The sequence below is a fragment of the Sminthopsis crassicaudata genome, chromosome 3 (assembly GCF_048593235.1).
Source record: "Sminthopsis crassicaudata isolate SCR6 chromosome 3, ASM4859323v1, whole genome shotgun sequence".
Taxonomy (NCBI): domain Eukaryota; kingdom Metazoa; phylum Chordata; class Mammalia; order Dasyuromorphia; family Dasyuridae; genus Sminthopsis; species Sminthopsis crassicaudata.
In genome coordinates this window covers 335438846-335456183 of record NC_133619.1, presented here as the reverse complement: position 1 = coordinate 335456183, position 17338 = coordinate 335438846, and the positions used below count along the sequence as shown (strand labels likewise).

At 33.6% G+C, this 17338-nt stretch overlaps 1 protein-coding gene across 1 annotated transcript in view; it reads right to left on the bottom strand.

The window, feature by feature from the left end:
- Positions 1-17297, bottom strand: part of RUBCN (rubicon autophagy regulator) — a 76790-nt gene extending 59493 nt beyond the window's left edge. The window contains exons 1-2 of the mRNA XM_074301504.1: positions 17097-17297; positions 9542-9606 (exon numbers count right to left, since the gene is read on the bottom strand). The gene's annotated coding sequence lies outside the window, so the exon portion shown is untranslated. The remainder of the gene's footprint in view (positions 1-9541; positions 9607-17096) is intronic.
- Between the last annotated feature and the right edge of the window lie 41 nt (positions 17298-17338).

The following is a 17338-nucleotide window of genomic DNA, read 5'->3' as shown; positions in this document are numbered from 1 at the left end:
AGTGACTTGCCCAGGGTCACACAGCCTGGAAGTGTTAAGTGTCAGATCAGATTTGAACTCGTGTCCTCCTGAATTCAGGGCCAGTGCTCTATTACATATCAATCATTCTACCATTCCTCCCTCTCCCTACACCCTCTCTCCCAGCAACTATCCTTCAGAATATTTAATCCTTTTAACTGAGGAGCTAACCCCTCCAGCCAAGCTGGAGCTGACTCCAGCCAAGATTCACTCTGTATCTCAGCTATCTTCATATCTGCCAGGTGGTTGGGCTATGGTATTCTCACCTCCCCATACCTTCCAAAATTGGAACCATGATCCAGGAAAAAGAGGAAAGGAGGAGAGAAGGAATGTACTAAATCCTGAATTACCTCTCCATTCCTTCCAAAATTGGAACTATAGTCCAATAAAGCAAGGAAAGGAAGAACAGTACTAAATCCTGAATTTAAGAGATGGAAATGAGGCATAAGAGACAGTTTGTGTGAAGGCAGAGATACAGGAGAGAGTATAGGGGAGAGACTGAACAGGCTTGAGAATATTTATAAGAAGCTGATTTGGCTGGAACAGCTAATAAAGAAGTGTGGTGTGAAACAAATCAGAAAAGTTAGGCCAGAACATGTTTATGGAGGGCTCTAAAGGCCAGGCTGGACAATTTGTTTTATTCTGGAAGCAAAATGCTATCACTGAAGATTCTGAGTACAAGATTAACATGGTCATTGCTGCTATTTGAAGGATTTAATTCTGCAGCTGTGTGAGGGATATTTGGAGAAGGAAGAAATTGGAAGCAGGGATAGTAATTATGAGGCTTTAGCCCCAGCAAAAAATGATGAGGGTTGCATAAGAGATTGTATAGCCTTAACAACTGGTGAAAATATGAGAAGCAAAATTGTGGACAAGGAGAATGGTGGAATCCACAGAAATAAGGAAATTCAGAAGAGGGGCAGGGTTGGGGGAATGCTAATGAGTTCTTTTCTGGATGTTAAACTTGAGATGCCAATGGATCTTCCAAATGGCAGGATTCAGTAGACAGATGACAGAATATCCATTAAAATACAAAGTCCTTGAGAATAGAGATTACTCATTCTGTATATTTGTATCCCCAGTGTTTATCACACTTTACCATACTGGCTTATAGTGGGTGCTTAATATTCAACAAAGCTAACCAAAAAGATAAGGCAGTACAGAGAGAATCAAGTAATGTCACTAAAACTAAAGGAGGATAAAATAGGTGGGCAGTCAGAAGCTGCTGAGGGGTCAAGGAGGATGAGAGCTGAGTAAACCAGGGCCGCTGCAGTCTCAATAAAATACAAGTCACTTGGGGGCTAGTCCAGTGGTTTAGACTTGTAAATGGAACTAAATGAGTCACTTATAGAATGTGTATTATTTTACAAGAGGAAGTTTCCTCAACAATAGAAAAGGCATGCAGCAATGAAGCACTGATTCATTTGGTCGCAGCTCCCTCCACAGGAAGAAGGAAACCGTAATCAGCTATTTCTTAGAGCAGCAGGAAGTGCACAGAGCCTGAGGAGCTCTAACAGCTTTTTCACAAGATTATTTTATTTTCACAACATTATTTTATTGATAGAAATAATAATTGCAGCATTCATATTGTCCTTTGAAATTTCTAAAGCATCTTATAAATATTATCTATTTTATCCTCCAAGTTAGATGTTTTATTATTTCCATTTTGCAGATAAGGAAACTAAAGCAGACAGACCAAATGAAATGCCCAGAGTCACACAACTACTCAGTAGCTGAGGCTACATTTGAATTCAGGTCTTCCTGATTCCAGATATAGTGCTTCATTCATTGAGCTTTAGTATTGTGAATTGCATTGAGGATTATTTCATTAGTTTTTAGGGGAAAAAACGATCCCAGGCTAAATGAAAATCCCAGTCTTAGTAGATATTGCTTCTGTTAAAAAGGGAGATATATGTGAGATGAAGGGTCCAAGATTATGCCTAGATTACAAATCTAAGGCATTGAAAGGACTTATGTTCAATAGAAAGAGGAAAGTTTGCTAGAAAGAAGGCTTGTTGTGCCACAATTCCCTTTTAATGTGCTGACCTAGTTTCCCTAATTGTCCTATTCAGTTACTCTGCTTCTTAATGCCCTCTTAATGTTTGATGGGATAAAGGTCTTTATCCATTTTAGACATCATTAGAATATCAGGAGCCTCTCCAGTACCTCCCATTATATCATCTTAGGTGCCTCCCCCCATTAGGCCATCCCTATCCAGGTACCTCCCCCATTATGTCATTGTTCTTGTTACCCTATAAAAGAATCTTGAATCTGACATTCCAGGCTGGATTCTTTGAGACTATAGTCTCATTCAGCCCTGGGACCAAACCATGGATCCATTTGGTCCCAGTAAATCTCTCCATTAAATAAATTATTAAATTATTCTCTAATCTCTGTCTTGCTTAGTTTCTCCAGTATTACATTTTGGAGGCCCCAACAAGATGTTAGAAAATGATCAGGATTAGAGATAAGAGACTTTCCTTTCTCTGCCTTGAGTCTGAGTGACTGGGGATCTGAATTCTTGGCCTGGAGAGGCTGCCCCCCCCCTCGAATTTTTTTTCCCCGAGCCTCTGGGAAAGAAAGCAGCTTCCAGCCACAACAGCCTGATGGTGGACACCCCCATTTTTGACACAGGAGAGTAAGTCTGTCTGGGTACCTATTCTATTCTGTTCTGTTCTGATTCCTAGAATTATGAAATGCCGACAGGCATAAATTCTGGGAGTAGGGTCTTCTGGACGCAGGAGACCCTACCTGGGTGTCTAAGACACATCTGTGTGCCAGTTGGCAAAACTCTGGGCATTCCAGAGTATAAATCTGGGTGTTTTTTTTTTAAAGACACCATCAGGTTAAAAAAACAAAAAACGGCTCCATTTGGATTATGGGAGGGAAGACTGGAGGCAACAACTTCCCTCAGGGCTATTCTTTCCAGATAGCCCCTGGTCTGAGTTAAATGTTGTGACTGTGCAATCTATGTGTGTTCTGTGTTCTGTATAATTTGTATGTTTTGCTAATTTAAGAGCTCTAAGTTTAAGAACAAATTTAGGAATTGGTTATTTCAATTTTGCAACTCTACTTCGTATTATTCTGAACTCCAGCTGGAGAAAACATTTGATTACGAATTTTAGGATGATTCTAAATTTGGGAAATAATTTTACTATTGCCTTTGCATGCCAGATTTTTTCTTCTGAGTATTCTTTCAGGCAGTTTTAAAATTGGGAAATAATTTGTTGCCTATGCAGGTTAGACTTAGTAATCTTTAAATATAACATCTTAAAAGAATAATAGCTTGTTAAAGAAGTTCTGTTAACTTGACTGAAAGGGGTCACATGTCTCTAATTAGGTAAACTATGTAGCAAAAAGGATATGACTTTTCTGAAGGCTCCAACTCTGATCAAGTTGGAGCTTAGGAGAAGTCCATTGGGAATAATGACCACATGAGGTCAGAAGGAGAAAAAGAAAAACTATGCTATTTCATTATTTTAAATTTGATAGAAAAGCAGTTTTATATTATTGGGAATTTAAAGCTGTATTTAGTTCAGAGTTTGTTACCTATAACATTGTAAGTTATACTTTAAACCCCACTGATTTCTGCTACTTTAAAGGTTGGGTGGGGTAGGGATCTTTTGTCTTCAAAGGTGAATATTTGAAATCGACCCCCACTGCTCTCTGCTACTTCAGCTATGGAAGTTAACCTGGGCTACAGTTTAGTTTGCCTTCCCTTCCCCCTGCCTCTTTGGAGGTGGAGTGGGGGAAGGGCAGCCATGTGGAATCCTTTCCTCCCCTTTCCCTCTAAACTGTTCCAGACTTTTAAAAAATTTTTATCAAGTTGTAGCTAATGGTTCTTGGCTAAAAGTAGCAAACTGATTTGTATAAATATAAGGTTATGTAAATATTTGTTTAGGATTTATCTGAAACTTTGGTTAATGGGATTTGTTACTGGAGGTTAAATTTCTTGAGTTTGTAATTAATGTCACTGCATTTTTTCCTCCTGTAACTTATTCCTATAATCAGAGCAGTGGTCAATAAGAAATTGTTAATGCAATTCAATTATGTCATACCTTGCTATTTCCAATCTGGTTATATGTTATACCTGGTTATCTGTAATCATTATACCCTAAATACTTGAGCAAATAAGTATTTAGTCTGGTCATCTATTAGTTACTAGATATTGTGTCTGAATATTCTTTTTTTTTTTTTTTTTTAAGGTTTATAACTAATGAGAGGCCACAATTTATAGCAGTCCTTGTGGACCACTCTTTCTATTTCAGACTGCTCTAACTTTTCTTTGTTAGATTTGGTTTTGTTTCTAGATTTGGTCAAATTACAGATATATTGACTTGCTTCTGGGATCTAGATCCGAGCTTTGATTGTCAGCATACCACCCTATATCCATCCCCCTCCCTGGACTGAGCATCTCCGCCCATCTTCAGCAGGAAGTAGTTTTTGAGAAAACCATCGACCCTGCTCCTGATGTAATTTGGACTGATAGGGAGGAGTGGGAAAGTGGCTGAATTGTTAAAATTTTAACTATTACTGTGTTTAGGACTTGGGATGGAAATTGTTAAACTTGTGTAACTATTGCTGTTATGTTTGAGGGATTTTTTAGTCTGTTATGTATAGGTATTTTGATTCACTCTTGGGATTTATATGTGGAATGGTTATTTGATAATTCCTTTCCATGAGGAAAAAAAAAAGGGAGAAAGACATAGGAAATTGGGGAAACTAGTGTATTTTCTTAGGCACTTCTGCCCTACCCACTATCTTACTAGTTCAGATTTAATTGGATGTCCTTTAAGTAGTCCTTTTCATTTTTTTTTTTTTTTTTTTTTTTTTTTTACTGCTTAAATTTACTGGATTTGCTGGTTATGCTTTAACTTTGAAATCCCTTATTCTGTTGAATTGCCCTGGAAGACTCAGTCTTGGGGATTATTTTTATTTATTTATCTATCTATCTATCTATTTATTCTAAGACTGGGGGTTAAGTGACTTTCCCAGGGTCACACAGCTAGGAAGTGTTATTTGGGGATTATTTTAAGAAACAACCAGTAATCAGACACCTGTCTTGAGACAGTCTCTCTGATCTGTTTCTCCACTCCTGTTACCCCAGGTCCTTAATTAGAATTTCAGCACACTTACTTACCTTTACTTAAAAGGACCTTGCAGGTTGGTATAAGGCCTCTAAAAGTTTGGGATTTGCCTGCCTTGGCCAACTGCATAATCTGCTCAGAAATCTGATCCTTTCTGCAGCCCTGTCTGTTCCTCTGGGCAGGACAGATGGAGCTACTTCAAGCCTCACCCTTCTCCCCTGGAATGGGTTGCCTTTCTTAGAATGGGCAGCACAACTGTCTTGAGCCCTGCTGCTCTGCAAGCAGAGGCTGAGTCAAATGCACAAATGAAAACAGACCTAACTCACAGTGAACTGTCCATGTGCTCCCCAACTACAGAGGACCTGACATGATTGCAATGAAGAGCTTTGTGTATTGCTCATTAATTCTGGGGTTATCAGGGACAGACTTGTCCTTGCCAGAAGTCCTTGCATTGTTCTAGCTTTATTTTGGTTTTTATTTGGTTTATTTACTTAAGATAGCATTGGTCAAAATTGTGGTGCTAAGACCTTCTAGAGGAAGGTAATTCAATGATTTGAATAATCTTAAGAGGGGGAATGTGGAAGGTTGTGCCACAATTCCCTTTTAATGTCCTGACCCAGTTTCCCTAATTGTCCTATTCAGTTACTCTGCTTCAGGCTATAGTCATTCTCTCTTAATGTTTGATGAGATAAAGGTCTTTATCCATTTTAGACATCATTAGAATATCAGGAGCCTCTCCAGTACCTCCCATTATATCATCTTAGGTGCCTCCCCCCATTAGGCCATCCCTATCCAGGTACCTCCCCCATTATGTCATTGTTCTTGTTACCCTATAAAAGAATCTTGAATCTGACATTCCAGGCTGGATTCTTTGAGACTATAGTCTCATTCAGCCCTGGAACCAAACCATGGATCCATTTGGTCCTAGTAAATCTCTCCATTAAATAAATTATTAAATTGTTCTCTAATCTCTATCTTGCTCAATTTCTCTAGTATTACAAGCTTAGGGGCAAAGATAATTAATCCAGATTTAGACATGTTGATTTTAAGATGAGACGTCAATCTTTTTTTTTTTTTTTTTTTTTTAATTGAAGCTTTTTCTTTTCAAAACATGTGCTAGGATAATTTTGCAATTGCCTATGAAAAATCTTGTGTTCCAATTTCCCCTTCCCTTTCCCTCCACCCCCTCCCCCTAGACGGCAAATAATCGAACATAGGGATATCAATCTTGAAAAGTTTAATAAGCAATTGGGGATACAGGACTGAAGTTCAGGGGAGAGACAGGCTAGACATATAGATCTGGAATTTATCTGCCTAGTAGAAAAAAAGGGAAAATGGTTATTTTGTGCTTCTGTGGATTCTTGATGTTTCAATAAGAAACCAAATATATATATAGGTACAGAATGTCCCAAATGTCTTTAGTACAGTTTTAAGCTTACGTAAGGTAGGTAACCAGAAGCTGTCAGTTGTATAAGTAAATGCAGAGATTTGATTGTCAGAACTTTTAGTTTCCATTCTAAAATCCATTCTTAATGTGCTAGTCTAGAGATTGTTAAGAGAGGGGGACATGTATGACTCTTGAACATTCTACTACTTTTTTCTGTGGGTTGAGTTGCTCCTTTTGTATATTAAGGCCATCTGTTGTTTTTTTTTTTCTGTTTTGTTTGTAAAATGCTTAAAATGTTTTACAAGGAAAAAAAAAATCTCAATTTCTCTTAATTTGTCAGTCATCATTATTCTGATCTTCTACTCCAGGTCAGGCACAAAGTCAAGTTACTAGTTTTTTACTCCAAAATATATTCTCTATATTTCTCTGAACAGCCAAGCTTAGTGATTATATGTTTTATTAAACCCAGGAGAGCTTTGAGATTACTAAGATAAAGTAAAGGGAAAAGAAAAGACGGCCAAGGGCAGATCTTTGAAGGACACTCACAGTGAGGGGGCATGATGTAGATGATGAATTGGCAAAGGAAACTGATAAAAGAGCAGTCAGACAGTACTCTTAGAAAAACTTGAGAGAGGGAGTATTCAAGAAAAGAGGGTGATCATCATTTTCAAATGCAGCAGATAGGTTGAGAAGAAATAGGACCAAGATTATGTGAACTATAGATTTAAGAAAATAAAGATTAAGTTAAAATTAAGTAAGAGTAATTTAAAAGTTAAGATGAGGGTTTGATATAGAATTTATTTTTTTCAGGCTAATCAAAAAAGCAAACATACCAATTATAATCTTGCACAAGGCAAAAAAAAAAAAAGTTTGACATAATTTGAAAAGATAAGCAAGAAAATTACATATATAAATATATATAAAGATGCACACATCTATATGTGTATTTCAGCTGTATATGGTCCTTTCCAAAAATAGACTATGTTCTAGGACATTTTAAAAAAATTATATATAAATGCAGGAAAGCAGAAATATTAAGGATTTCTTTTATTGACCACAATAAAATCAAGATGATAGTCAATAAAAAACTTCTTAAGAAGGGATTTGAACATAAAGGAAAACTACATCACTTAATCCTAAAAAACTGGTGGGGTCAAAAAACAAATCATAAAAATGATTAATTCAGTAAGAAAAATGACAACAGTGAATCTCTATGCCAAAATTTTTGGAATGAACCACAGCAATTTGAAGGGTAAAATATATATCTCCAAACACTTTTATTAACAAATGAGAGGGGGAAAAACCAGATCAATGATTTGGACATGCAAGTAAAACTACTGGAAAAGCAATTCATCTGGAGAAGTTAGATGTTATGGATAGACCTCTAGCCCTAAAGTCAGAAAGACTTTAGTTAAAATCCAGCCTCAGATACTTAACACTTCTTAGCTATGTGACCCTGGGTAAGTCACTTAACCCCAACTGCCTCACCAAAAATAAAGATTAAAAAAAAAAAAGAAAAAAGAAATTCAACTCATTAAAACACAACAACTAGATCCCAAAATAGAAATTCTAAAATATAAAGTTTTTAATATCAAAAATGAAAAAGAACTCATCACAGATAAAGAAGTAAAGGAAATATTTAGAAGTGATTTTACTTAGTTATATGCCAACAAGAAAAAATTACATAAACTGAATACTTAAAAATGTAAAATACTTAGCTTATTTGAACAAGAATCAAGAATTTAAATACCAATCTAAAGGAAAAAAATTGAATTATTCATAAATATAGAAAAACATCCCCATGATTAGATGGATTTATAAGTAAATTCTATTAAGCATTCAGGAATTATTAGTCTCAATATTAAATAAGCAGTTTGTAAAAATAAGAAAGGAAGAAATACTCCCAAATTTCTTTTATATTAAAAATACAGTCTTGATGCTTAAATCAAGGTGAGATAAAACAGAGAAAAAACTATAGGCCAATATGAATGCAAACATAAAATATTAAATATTGATAAAACCATTAAACAATAATTAAATTGCTAGAAAAGAGGTTTTAGTGACATATTAAGAAGATCATATACTTTGATCAAAGTGGATTTATACCAGGAATGGAGGATTAGTTCAAAACTAGGAAAATTATAAACACATCAGATCATATTAATAACAAAAAAATCACAATTAGATGAACAGATTACAAAATAGTTTGACAAAATCTAATACCTATTTTTGTTAAAAAAATGCTAAAAAGACTAATAATAATTGGTATCCTTAATATGGTAATCGGCTTGCATCTAAAACCAAGAATAAATATTATTTATTATGAAGAAATACTAGAGACCTTTCCAGTAAGATGAGAACTACGACAAAGGGTGCACTGCTAAAATTTTGACTTGAGATAGTCCTAATAATACTAGTGATAGCAATAAAATAATTTTATGGGATAAGCATAGGTAATAAGGAAATATGATCACTTTTTGCAGGTGATATTGTTAGAGATCATTAAAAATTCAATTAAAATGAATACAAGAAATTAATAACTTCAATAAAGGAATAGTATTCAAAGTTAGGCAGACTCAGTGACCCCAGGGTTCCTACTCCTATTTGTCAATCAGTGTTGAGGCTCTGATGGTTAAACTGTCAAACTAGTCTATAGTTTTTGTAGTCAGATAGTACCTGGTCGCCCTATTGGTCACTGTTAACTAGCATGTACCAGCAATTGGGGAAGAGTTAGATAAAATGTGGATCTATCAAATTGTCTCTATCTCAATCTCTTGCTGATCTCTACTGATCAGCCTACCAATATGTTGCTGCCTTGATATTTTTTCAATAAAATCCTTTTAATTATTTCTCCTTAATTTTATTTAATTAATTGGGGCAAAAAAACTGAACACAATTTTTTTCTTTTAACAACAGAATATAAAAATAAAACCTCTCAAATCATCAAGTTTTCTACATATCACCAACAAACCCCAGCAGAGATAAAAAAAAAGAAATCCTATTTGAAATTACTACAGAATATATAAAATATATAGGTGCAAATACTTACTAGCCAGGATCTTTGTCAAGAAAACTTCAAATGGGGTCACAAAGAGACTGAGCAATGTAAAATATCTAGTAGACCAAATACAAAGACACAAAGGAATCATATAAATACAATTACAAAATATTATTTACAGGAATAAAGGAAAATTTAAATAATTAGAGATTTATGGTTGAGTCATACTATCATAACACAAATGATAATGCAAAAATTAATTTATAAATTTAATGCCATGACAATCAACTTATCAAAATGTTACTTTATAGAAATAGGATAACAAATCATTTGGAGGAGCAAAGAACCAAGGTTCTCAAGAGAAAATGTGAAAAAAGTAGAAATTAAATAAGCATATTAGTATTACAGGTTGAGCTATACTTAAAAGCAATAATATTTAAACAATTTGGTACTGGCTAAAAACAAAATAAAAATTATATTTCCTCTGTGAAACAGATTAAGTACAAAAGAATCAGGAATAAAATAATAAACGTGATAGCATAAAAGCTAAACTAAAAACTACTAAGATTCACTATTCAACAAAAATTGATAAGAAAATTGAAAAGCATTTGGAAAGGAATTAGATTTAAATCAACATTTGACACCTTATGCTACAAAAAACTCCAAAGGAATACACAATCTAAACATTAAGGATAATATAAAGAGGAAGATAAAAGGAGATACCTTTTACAACTATGAATAAGGGAAATGTTCTTAACTATAATAAGGATAGAGAGAATAACAGGAGAGAGTTAACTTTGATTACATAAATCAAATTATACAAATCTTTTGCTAAAACAAAAACATGAAATTAGAATTACAGGAAAAACAATTAGGGGGAAATTTTTGTAGCAAATTTCTCAGAAAAAAATCTGATAACTATGATGTGAAAAAAATTAAACACACATATGGAATGGATACAAATGAATATTTATGTGCCAAGCAAGTACAGTGCCACATATTAAAATGGGCAAGAAATATATAGAAGATTCATAAGTTTCTTGTGCAATCTCCATTTTCTGACTTCCTTTGCTTTAGAAAATGTAGGTTAAAAAAAAAAAGGATTTAAAAAATGTGAATACTAAACAACAAATTCTGCAAGCAGCTAGGAAAGAAAACTTCAGCTTTGAAGTAACAAATTCAAACAGGGCTGAAAAGCATTGATTAAGCATTTCCTATCTGTCATGAACTCCTCTAAGCACTGGAAATAAAAATGGAAAATGTAAACACATATAGTCTCTACTCTCAAGAATCTTAACTTTCTGCTAGGCAGAGATTTCACATATGCAGGAAATGGTGTAATATCCAAGATGAACATTTTGGTTAGAAGTTACCAGGACATTGGGTGAAGCCATAAGAGAGTGAGTACATTGACATACTTTCTAGTAACAATGACAGAACTGATTTGATTATGATTCTAGAAGTAGAAAGGAGATTGGGCAAGATGGAAGGTAAAGGTCCCTGGGAGGTGATAAAAAAAAAAATAAAAATAAAAAACCAAATACCAACAAGGGCCACAGATCCAAAGTTTAAATCTTCAAGGTTATAGATTCTGTAGATGGTCAGGCATATGCTAAGGCAATTGGGGTTAAGTCATATAGCTAGGAAGTGTTAAGTGTCTGAAGTCAACTTTGAATTCAGGTCCTCCTGACTTCAGGGCTGGTGCTCTATCTACTGTGCCACCTAGCTGCCCCCAGCCAAACTTAAATAAACCTAAATTGAGGCAAAAAACAAAACAAAATAAAACAATGAATTGTGTACAAAACTTAAAAAAAACCCCTCAACTTAGAAAAGCAACAAACTATCGTTACAAAATGGAAATTCTGAAAATTAAAGAAATAAAATGAAAAATTAAAAACCTGCTAGACTAATAAAAATTGTCTTAATGACTAATAAAATATGAAAAGTTATGTTATAGTTAATTTGATTAAAAAAAGAATAAAATCAAATAATGAAATTAAACCAAAATAAATAACAAACATGGAAGAATCACAACTAATGACAAGGACACAAAAAATAATGTCTGAAAATATTTTGTCCATTTAAATATGAAAATTTAATGTAAAAATTTAAACAAAATTGATGAATATTTTTAAAAGCATGATATAAAACATCCAGAAAAGTAAAGATTGGAAAAAAACAACTTGAGAACTAGCCATAAATGAACTCTCAAAGAAAAATTCCAGGTGTAAATTGATTCAAATACAAATACAAAAATTAAAAATTAAAACAATTAATTCCCACATTATGAAACTTATTTGGAAACACTTCATATAAAAGCACTTTAATAAATTCCTTTGATTAGATAAATATGGTCCTGACTCTCAAATCAGGGAAATATGAATTGAAATAAAAAACTTAGATCGATACCTCTAGTGAATATTGAGGCAAAAAATTGAATAAAATATTAACAAAATGGCTAAAGCAGTCTATAAGACCATTCCTCATGATTAGGTTGGATTTATGCCTGAAATATAGGATTGAACATTAAGACAACTAGACACGTAATAGATGATTACTAATAAAATTATTACTAATATATTATTACTAATAATAATCACATGATTATACCAACATATACAAAAAAGGCTTTTGACAAAATACAAGATCATTTGTGTTAAAATTCATACACAAAAACATAAGAATAAAGAAGTTTTTCCTTAATGTGTTAAACAATCTCTATGGAAAACCAAGAATAAACCTTAACTGTCATAAATTCTAGAAACCTTTTCAATAACTCTATTTGTAAAGGCTAAAGATTGTCACTATTCCTTAATAGTTCTAGAAATATTAGTTAATAAAGTATTAAGATAACAAAAAGAAACTTAGAACATAATCATAGGTAAGGAGGAAACAAAATTATTACTACTGTAAATGATATGATGATCTACTTAGGGAACCCCAGAAATTCAACTGAAAATTAATCAAAATAATGAATAACTTCAGAAAAGTAATAGATCCGAGATAAACTCATAAACTCATTAGCTTTTCCTTATATTAGTAATAAAAACTCAGCAGGAAGATCTAAAAAAAATTGTATTCAAATTACTATGGCATGTATATAAAATATCTGGGAAATTAAATTGCTAAGTCATACAAAAATCATATGAATAAAATCACAAAATATTTTAGAGAAATAAAACTTAAATAATTGAAGATATATTTATTTCCACTATCTAAAAAATAATTATGCTCCCTAAAATAGTCTATAGATTTGGTATTATGCCAATCAAACCAAGAGGTTACTGATAGTCCTAGACCAAAGAATAATAAAATTCAGTTACAAGAGCCAAAGTTCAATATTCTCAAGAGGAAGAATGAAAAACGGGAATTAAGTAAACTTGCTAGTACCAGGTATGCTTAAAAACATACTTGTTACTGGTTAAACAAAAACAACAGAAAATTCATTGATAAAACAGATTAGGTGTCTAAAATTCAGAAACAATGGAACAGTAGGACAGAGTTTTAATCTATCCAAGGACAGAAACTGAGAACTTCAATAATTCAACAAAATATTCTGGGAAAATTAAAAATTAGTTTTAAAGTAGTAAGATTTCAATCACAACACCATACAATATGCTACAATAAACTCCATATATCTTGTGCAAGACTTAAGACACAAAAGGTTATATTCTCAACAAATTAGAAGGTAAAAGAAGATACCTTTCACAGCTATGAAAAAAGTCTTCTTGACTAAAGAAGAGATAGACATATAGGAGATAAGAATAGTAAAATTGAAAAGCCATTATAATGCAATTAGAATTAAAATTAAGAGGGAAAACAGTTAATTGAGAAAAAATCTTTGTAGCAAATTGATGTTTGATATTCAATTTACACAGGAAATTGATATATATGCATTAAATATAAGCAAGAATATATGTATGTATGTATGTTTGTATGTATATGAACCAGAATCAATCCCCAATAGATAAACTGACAAAAGTATAAGTAGGCAACTCTTTCTATTCTCCCAAAGTCACTAAACTAGATAATAAATTTTATCTTGTTAAATATAATACATTTTATTAATTTAGATTTGTTTTTATATTACTTACATTTCTCCCAATATTCCTCCTATCTCCTCCTTAAAACCATCCCACATTAAAAAAAAAAAAAAAAAAAAAAAAAAAAAAAAAGAATATTTCTAAAGAAAAAAGACAAGAAAAAACATTGAAAAAGCCTGGAAATATAATCAATGTTCTATACCTATGGCCCTCCCATATCTGCAAAGGAGTTAGAGGAGGTATTTTCTCATCTCTTCTTTAGGGCTATGCTTGTTCTTGATAACTGTGCAACCTTTACTTTCAATTGTTTAGCTAAGTGCAGATAATTAATCAATGTTTATTGATTGGCTGCAGCTATTCTTTCCATTGACATTGTTGTTATTGTGGGTGTGTACTCTTTTTGAAAATTTTTTTTTGCTGAGGCAGTTGGGGTCAAGTGACTTGCCTACGGTTACACAGCTAGGAAGTGTTAAGTGTCTGAGAGCAAATTTGAAATCAGTTCCTCCTGATTTCAGGGCTGATACTCTGTGCCATTTAGCTGCTTGCTATGATCTATTTCTAATCTACCTTTCTATCCTAGTTCTCAAAATCTTCAGATGGCTAGATGGCTCAGTGTATGAGGGAAACTCCTCTTCCTGAGTGTAAATCTGGTCTCAGACACTTCCTAGCTGTGTGACCTTGGGCAAGTCACTTAACCCTGCTTGCTCCTCTGTAAAATGAGCTGGGAAAGGAAAGGGCAAACCACCCCAATATATCTTTGCCAAGAAAATCCAAACTAGCATCACAAAAAGTTGGACATATCTGAACAATAAAAACAATAAAGATGTTTTTATTCTTTTCCCACTTTTTTTTTTTAATGCTCTTGTTTATCAAAGATGTATTCTGGAATTTGGGATATTACCTCAAATTAAAGAAAATTTATAACTAATTCTGTTTGACATGAATTTTACTTAACCCTACATATGTTGGATGGTTAAGTATAATAGTCACAAAACTAAAAAAACTTGCCTATCCTGTGAATTATCTTCACATTATCTTCAAAACATGACATGCCTTTAATGTACAAAGAACTTCATGAAACTAGCAGTTCTTGTGGAAATTGCATAAATGTGTCTCCCAAGGTTTTGCCAACTGAAATGCTTATTTAGTGTGTCATAATTTTCCATGGCAAAGATTTTTCTACCATAAGAAAAAAGAAAACAAAACAAAAACCAACCAAACAAAAAAAGAACTAATTCATTCTTATATCTGGGTTGCCTTCTATCCTTTCCATCCCCAAATGCTGTTCATTGTATAGAAGAGATAATCATACATATTCTTCTATCATTTAGTAATTATCTTGTCTGGCAGAATATAAATTCCTTGAGGATAGGGATTTCTTCACTGTTTTTGTTTTAGTATCTAATGCTTAGCACAGTGCCTGGCATACAGTAGGTTCTTATTAAATAATATTTTTTTGTTGAATGATGAGATCAAAATTTCTTTCAAAAAGAACTTGGAAAGAGATTAAAATGTAATCAAACATAATAATCTAAAGTAATATCGACATAACAGACATGGGACCTCTGTTCTGCATGAGGATCTACAAAGAATTTGTCAATCTACATTGTTTAGATAAGAATGATTACTTGATCAACAAGAATTTTCTATTGGTTTATCAGGCATATCACCATACAGGTAAGATATATTAAGCTATTATGGACTGAACATATCCTTAAATTCCTGTAACTCTCTTTGGATCTATCTAGTGAAAAAATTTTTGTGAACCTTAATGTATCACACAAATGTAAATCACAACAAGCATTCTTTCACAAAGTAATTTTCTTTTTTTCTTTTGGCTTTTCTAATGAGAAAAAATAATGATGCTCTAATTTACTGAAATCAGTAAGCATCTAATTCTCTTGGCAATTATATTTTTCCTTATAAATTTATAAAATGTCATTCTGATTTTTATGAATTGGTTTCTTGTGAGTTGGATTTGTGTGAATCAATTATACATACCTTGAGCACCACTTTAGACTCCTCCCTGTTATGATTCTTACTAGGTGCTAAGTCACTGAAATGAACAGAAACAAGTTATCTAATTTAGCATGGTTCAGTGTGACTGATCTGATCCTACAAGGAGATGTTATGGGCCAGAACTTGAAAGAAGGTACTAAGTGGAATTGAGGAGACAATGGCTAAATCTAGTTTAGCATTGATTTAATTCTACAACAATTAATGGTTTCCTAGTGATGTAATGATTGATGTATATACTCAGTGTACAGCAAGCATATAAGCAAGAAGCTCTCAGGGCCAGACCCACAAACCCACTCTTGGAGGCGAAGACAGATTCATTCCATTTTCCACATGTTTGCTGGTTGGAGGCTGAAGCTGGCAAGATTTGAAAGGCCTCCAGAAAACTAGCTGAGCCCCAAGTGAAGGAGATAAGATTTTGGAAGAGACAATAAAGGATTTGGACTTTTAATACCTGGCTGCACTTGTGATTACACTGAACTGAAACTAAGGCTGCTCCCAGAAGCTGCCCTAGGAACCTGCACCCAGAGAACATTACACTTTAGAGAAGAACACTACACCTCCCCCTACCAAATTTTCCTATGCTACAACTATCATAAGACAACAGTAATGATGATGAGCTATAATTAATTGCACTCCAGATTTATTACTTTATTCATAAGTAGTTAGTTCCTTAAGCCAAAAGGGAGCTGACACTGTAGGAAACGTTATTATTTTTTTTCAAACAAAATTCCCAGCAATAGTGCACCACTGAGAATAAAGAAAAAAGCACAGGCATAGCTAACACGTGCCCTGTTGATATTCTGGTGCTACCAAATCTAGCCATCTTCATTTGACACTACTGGGATTTTCAGATATCTATGTATTTCATAAGTAGATGTACCAGTTATTGCAAAAACAATCTATTGTAGGTGTGGACAATGGGAGATTTCTGTATGAACAAAATGCCAGTTTCCCTCCTCCCCCCTTTTACCTCAGGTACAAATGTTTGAGATTGTGATTTTCTTTTTTGACTCCAACTGCAATTTGGTTTGCTTGAATTTTACATACATACATATCTGTGTGTATATGAATATTTATGTGCGTGCATATGCATATATATATGTTTTAATCAGCTAAAATCTGCCTTCTCTCTCTCACACTCTTGAGAAAAATTTAAAAAAAATCTGTTATAAGCATGTATAATCAAACAAAACACATTTCTACACTGGCCACTGTCAAAAAAAAAAAAAAAGCTCTCATTTTGCATTCAGTCTTGTGCCTTTGCCTTTTTATCAGGATGTGTGAGACATGTTCCATCAGCAATCCTCTGGAATTGTAACAACTACATTTAGAATTGGGAAGAAATTTGAGCACATAAGAGCTATCATTTAAGATGCTATTTTGCAAAATGTTATAAGAATTCCATCAATTTATTATCCTCATTGATAATCACATCATCATTATTTTAATTATGGGGTCCCTAGAAGGAAAAGGGAAACGCTTGAAATTCATATCCCAAGGCTAATTAGAGGAAAACTGAAACTAAAACATTTGAATTTGCTTACCTTTCTCCCAAGAGACAATAAAGTCATTAAGACAGTCACTATTGCTGTGCGACATGCTACGAAATGGTCAGATGTAGGGTGGTCCAGAAATTCGAAGCTGTCACTACAACACAGGTGGTAGACGCTGAATAGTTGCAGGGAAACAACCCTGCAAGGAGAGAGAGGAGGGGAGAGGTGTGCTGGTCAGAGGTCTTTCTCTCAATCCTTTGAACTAGCTTAACCCGAGTCCCACCGTGGTCTAG